Here is a 6527-nt window from a genome sequence, read left to right on the forward strand (position 1 = left end):
TGTTTGTATTCAAAGAAGAATGGGGCATATTTTCACAGTAATATTCAAAAGAAAGAGCTGGCAAAGATGAGAAGATGCATTTTCACAATATGCGACAAATTACTTTTCTCGCACCTCCAGTGCAGCATGGTTTTACATTCTGCAAGGCAATTTCATCAGATCTCACAGATACGGTAACAAATAATCACAAGAAGAAATAGCATCAATCCAATTTTCAATTTTGCTTTTCACAGCAGGAGGGGCTGGTGATGGCAGCGATATGTTCCCATTTATGACACCACGTCCTATTAAGGCGGGGGGGGGGGGGGGGGGGGGGGGCTCTTTGCATTTTCTAAAGTGTCTTTCTACTCCACGAACCTTATGGAGGGGGAGGAAGACCGGTCTTTCAGACACCAAAGTTAATAAGTGTGGCTGCTAAGGAACGATATCCAAAGAAGTCAGAAACAGAGAAAAATTCATTTATCACCTACCTATCTCTCTATAGAGTTTCAACACATTTATATCACAAGGTATAATACATGCCAGGTAAATGAGTTGTGGATTTGTCAGCCAAATACAACAATGACCAAAAAAAATGGATTCACTGAGCTGCCTGACTTTGGTGTTACTATCAAGTACAAGTCACATGGCGAGCTGTTCAACACTAGCTGTGGTTTTACGATTAGTAAACCAAAGACTCCTCCTGAACTGTGAAGACCCCGTCATGACCATCACTTTAACTGGGTACACAGGGTTGGGTATCTAGGTGAGGTCATATTCACAGACAGTATGAAAGATGGATGCAGCTACTGGGATATCAGTCACTGGTTTGCAGATTCCCGTTCTGAAGCCTTGACATGAATGTTTTAGCTTTTTGCTAATACCATCTTGGCATTTTGAAATAGCTTTCTTAAAGTCTGTTTAGCCCCCTGGTGGCCATTAAAACAAACTTTCATGTTGACTTCACTTTTTCACACTCTGCTTTTCTATGGTCATATCAATTGATGCAATATCACAGCTCACAGCCCCTGCTGAGAAACGCCACCAAAAGCACCATAGAATCACCCATTGTATGACCTAACAGGGATTGGACTGGATCTCTCCAATGACTCTCTTCATAACTTTGCATATATAAAGCTATCTGTTCTTACTTACCAGGTAAACAACCATATCATATTCCCGTGGCTCCTAAAAAGTTTTAATCCGCTCACAGTCACCCAAAATTTCTGACTGAAGACTCCACCCTCGCTTGCTGCTGTGATTCCAAAGTATACTCCAGAGTGTGTGAGAACAATGTGCCATCATTCGATGTGGTCCAGGGAAGTGTAGGCAAAAAAAAAATAAAAAATACAAATACAAATAACCTAAATAAAAACTTTAAATTTATAACTATTTTTGGTTAGACTTGGCATTTAGCACTTATGGTCAGAGAAATCTTGTCATTTAGTTCAACATATGATATAGGTGACTGCAGTTTTAATTCTGCTGTCGGTGTTTTTGTTGTAATTCTGTTTGGAGCAGTTTATAAAAATCCCACTTCATTAATTGGTTCATTTATTGTAAAAAAAAAAAAAAGAAGAGCAAAAACAAAACACAAGGTGTCTATGGGACAGTTTTTTTTAATGGCGTTTCATGATGACGTTGCTCCTGTTTACAGTGTTGTTTTGGATGCCTCATTATTGTGCTGTTTGAAAACGGAAAATGTAAACAAGTGAGTGGCTTGTTTACATTGTGAATAATTCACGCATGTGCAAGTCTTATGTAACTTTGGTGTCTTATGTGGGAATTCCCTAGCCAAAATTATGGTGAATTTTGATTGGCTCAAAGGTTTGCATGAACAGGAAAAGAAGCAACTGTGGCATTTATCAAAAAAGGAAAAAAAAAAGTATGAAAAGGTATGACGCAGAGAGGTTTCTGTTCACTTGTACATTATGACTTCTGTCTTTTCCTTGGCAAAGGCTAAGGTGAAAGCCATATAAAGAGGACACTACACTGCCTATTGTTCCAAACATTTTTGGCACCACCCCCACATGACAGTACAACTCTACAATATGTTGGTGTAGATGTGTAAAGCCTTGTGTTGAACCTATGAACTACCGGTGTGCTACCCCACTGGCAATGTCACTCAAGTCAACTCGTGTGACAACCTGAATTTGACTTCTATGTTCACTTCCTGAGCTCCCTGACCTCTGGAAGCCTGCTGCATTAGTCGACACGGTAAAGTTCTCTCTAAGACAGTGAAAATAAAGAGTTCAAGCCACTTCTTATTTATAGCATGAACCTACTGTGGACATGCACACCTTTCTTTATTTTTGTTTGTAAATAGCAGATATTACCATTACATAGTTCACTGATTCCTCTATGTGCTGCCTGATAGTTGCTCCATTTGTGTGTGCAGTTATGTGTGTGTAAACCACTGTCACTCCCCACTTACTCCTCCCTTTGGATTGATGTTACCTGCTGTTTCTCGCCGCAGTTCTTCTCCTCATGTATCACTTCAGAGTCATTGTTCCTCACCATCCCTCCTTTACCGCATACGAACAGGTGCCTCCTCTCATTTCTGCTGCCAGCGATCATTTCTTACCCAGCATACTTTGTTGAATATGATCATGCAGCAGCTTCATCAGCGCTGCCAGTGCACTGAATCAGTGGGGAAATGAACTGGGCGGCGTGCAGCTCATTCTGGCTCAGCTCTAAGGTCTTGTTAGTGTTCATTTGAGAGGTACAGTAGAGCAGGAAAATGGAGCCGTGCAGATGGATTTCTGCCAAAATAAGGCTCTTTACACCTGTATAATCATGCGTATGCAAATGATATGGAAATCACTTTACTTTGCATGCATTACGCTTGCATCTTAGGTGGGGTGAAACTGTGATGGAATCCTTAATGCTTCAGAATGGAAAGTCCCCACATTTATACGTGTCATGTTAAAGAGTTGGTTTAGTCATATTCATACATAGATTTTTTCCAAGTGTGACTAGATTTTTCAACAAAGCACCGCATAGGCATGAATCACCTAAAAGTTACTTAAAATACTTAAAGTAATCTACAAATAGGTGCACAGAGATGAGCAGTAACGCGTAATCCGATAAGGTCCGATAAGGTCAGTACTTCCACGTTTAAAGCGTGGAAGTACTGACCTTACTTTGAGTTTGATTCCATAAAAAGTGACAAAAACATTAGTGTCCGTTGTGCGTGGGAAGAAAACTTATTTTTACAGTGAACCCCCCCCCAAACTTCCAAGCAAGCACCGAGTGCGCTACGACCAGTGTTGGGTAAGTTACTTTAAAATAGTAACTCAGTTACATTACTAGTTACTTCTCTCAAAAGTAACTCAGTTACTTCAAGTTACTCGTTACTTTCGAAGTAACTAGTTACTAGGGAAAGTAACTTTGGTTTTACCCAGAATTCTCTTATTAATGTGTTGCTTCCCTAACTGGATACCCAGCAAGGATGCCAGTCTTCTAGCTTGCTTACATGTTAGCACTATCCAGCCACAAGTACACTGTGCCACCTAATGGCCTGAACCTAAAATAGTTAAAATGGCAGTGTAGTAGTGCGAGTGCAAGTCAATGATGAAATGAATGAAACTAAATTAGAAATTAACAAAGTTTGTTTTATGTGTCACTTTTTTATCTGTGTGTTTTAATCTATTTCTAATGTTTCAACCCTCTACAAATGCAAACTCATCATTCTCGGGTTGTTACAGCAGTGTCTAATCATTGTACGTAGAATCACTAGGAAGAAGCAGTGGATCACAAAACACAACATACAGTGTGTTGAAACTTTTGAAAGATATTTATTTTTGCCATTTAAATGGACAGAAAGTATGCTTTTAGCAGTGCCAACATTAAACTGTACCTCAGACAATTTAGGACCTGTAGGTATCAAAGTAGGTATCAAAGTGCAAAAACATGTAGTGCAAAAAATGATTTAACATAAACACGGTGAGGTTTGTCCATTCTTTGTAAAGTTAACTGAACTTAACTTTGTAAACTTAACTGCTGAATTCCACCAACTGGAGACCTCATGTTCAGTAATAAAAGTATTTTCAGAGAAAGAGAAGAGAAATAAAATTAATTACAAGTATGTTCAGCCCCACAAACAGAAATAAAATAAATAATAACTATTTTCAGCTTCATAAACAGTCAAACCAAAATAATATTGCCTCCATACAGGCCATGTAGATAAATAAAATATAATGGTATTTTAAGTGCTTCAGAAGCCCAAGTTTCACTTGGAAATAACCCTACTTTACCTTGTAGAGCACCACTGAAGGCAACACATCATCATCATATGAGCACTACTCAACTTTGGTTTCCATCAAACCAACGATTGTACCTCAAGAGGAGAAGCTTCTCAAACTTATGATCAGACAACTTGTTCCTCTTTGGAGTGAGAATCAGGTTTCCCAGGCTGAAAAGCCTTTCAACTGGGGCACTTGAAGGAGTAGCTGCATTAAGTTTAAGAGAGAGTTTCTTTATCATTGGGAAATGATTCAGAGAGTCTAACCCTGTTGCTCCTGATTTGAGGTACTCGGCTACCTCACCTTCAGCAGTGGCATATATGTCCTCATTCTCTTCAAAGGAGAAGAACTCATCCTCTTTGCTAGAACCCGCGTGCTGTGTTGTGTTGGTGGCGCTGGTACCTGGTTGTAGCTGATCTTGCTCAGGGAGAAGTTTTCGACACTCTACCAGCAGACGTGCCTTTGCGAGGTCCTTCCGCGCCTGGTCATGTAGCCAACGAAGCTTAAATTTTGGTAGTGTCACAGCAGCCAGCAAAGCATCTTCACTTCCAAGGACATGTGCAAACCTTGTTTTGACTGCCTGTAATAACGACACAGTAAAAGTGCAAAAAACATTTTTGCATGAGAAAGTATGCATTGTTTCAACATTAAATTAATTAAATATTAACAGCATGCTGTAGTTTTATATAGAATGTATTTTAATTTGTAAATAGTGTGTATTTTACTACGTTGTATTTATTTTATTTATTTATTGGGGTTAAGTATCTGTAACTGTAACAGCATTCACTTGCATGTGAACAGCACAGCACAATATAAAAAGCAATTGAGTAAAACATTTCATTAAAGATAAACACAAATGAAAATATCATCTCTTACCTGGACAACTGTATCTGGTAGCCCAACAAGAATTTGCAGACCATTTTTTATAGCCAGAGTCTTGGTCATTAGCGATTCCAGTGTGGGTAGGAGTGTGCCATAAAAACAATGGTCTTCTCCTTGAAGAATGTCCAGTGCCACAGTAAGTGGTTTCATGACTGCACAGTACTCTCTGATACACTGATGCTCCCTCTCATTGAAACATTTCAACTGTAATGTGGATGAGATTGTGTTCAGCTCCACCACAGGTATCTTTGAAATTCTCTCCAGAGCATAATAGAACGAGTTCCACCTTGTTGTGCAAGGTACTAGTAGCTTCTTTGCAATAATGTCGTCCACAATCTCAGCAGCCACTGTGGAACGACTGGCCTTGTTCCACAGCCCTGCACATTTTGTGGTGGCACTTCTGTAGATGGTTTTTGTTGCAGCTTCAGACAATAGCCACTTCTCCACATCAGTGCAAGAGATAAGATTCATTGTGTGCGATGCACATCTCTGATGTGGCGGTAAAGAAATTGCATCATCAGCATCATCAGCAGCATTCTGCAGCACATCCCCAATTGAAACAAAAGTCACCTCATCCTCCTCAGATTCAGAGTCATCTGACTCAGGTGCTGGCTGGTACACTTTAAAAGCCTTGACAAAATTGGAGCCATTATCCATTACAGTTGATGTGATTTTAAACGATAGGCCATGAGATGAGTTAATGTTGTCCAGCTCAGATGCAATACTGTCATACGTATGTCGACCCATAAATCGCCTGCATGCCAGCGCTGCTTTCTCACGTTTCATGTTTTGTGCATTTATCCAATGCGCGGTCACACCAAGAAAACTTTTATTATGCACAGTCCAAATGTCTGCTGTTGTGGAGATGTATTCTACCATGTCAAGTGTATTTTTGAGCTCTGACTCCATGTTGGCATATTCTTGGTCTAGGAAACTGGAAAATGTCTTTCTGGATGGTGCCTTCCCAGCTCTCCCTCGCACAGGTATATGACTAATCAGTTGTCTGAAAGCATGGGACTCAACCGTTGAGATGGGTTTCATGTCTTCCACAACATACCTGGCAATCAGCCTGTGTAGCTGGGGCTGGGTGATGGACTGTGCAGCAGGCTGTCCGAAATCAAGCTTTCGTTGTTTTGCTGGAATAGCATCAACGGAGCTAGAGTCACCGACGTTGCCTTCAGGTTCTTTTTCAACTAAGTTGGTAGATGCATGCTGTTTCTGAAGATGTTTCATCAGATTAGAATTGCTAGTCTTTGATGTCGAAAGAGTTTTAGAACCTCCACAGAGAGTACAGTTCACGACAATATTCCTGTCTTTTTCCAACACAAAGGAGAAATAATGTGAATATTTCCAGGAGAGAAAACACATGCCTGGACCATCTTCGACTGCCGCCATGATTGTAGCTTACGTCACAGTGTCACG

Source organism: Astatotilapia calliptera, chromosome 17 (genome assembly GCF_964374335.1).
Source record: "Astatotilapia calliptera chromosome 17, fAstCal68.1, whole genome shotgun sequence".
Classification (NCBI taxonomy): Eukaryota; Metazoa; Chordata; class Actinopteri; order Cichliformes; family Cichlidae; genus Astatotilapia; species Astatotilapia calliptera.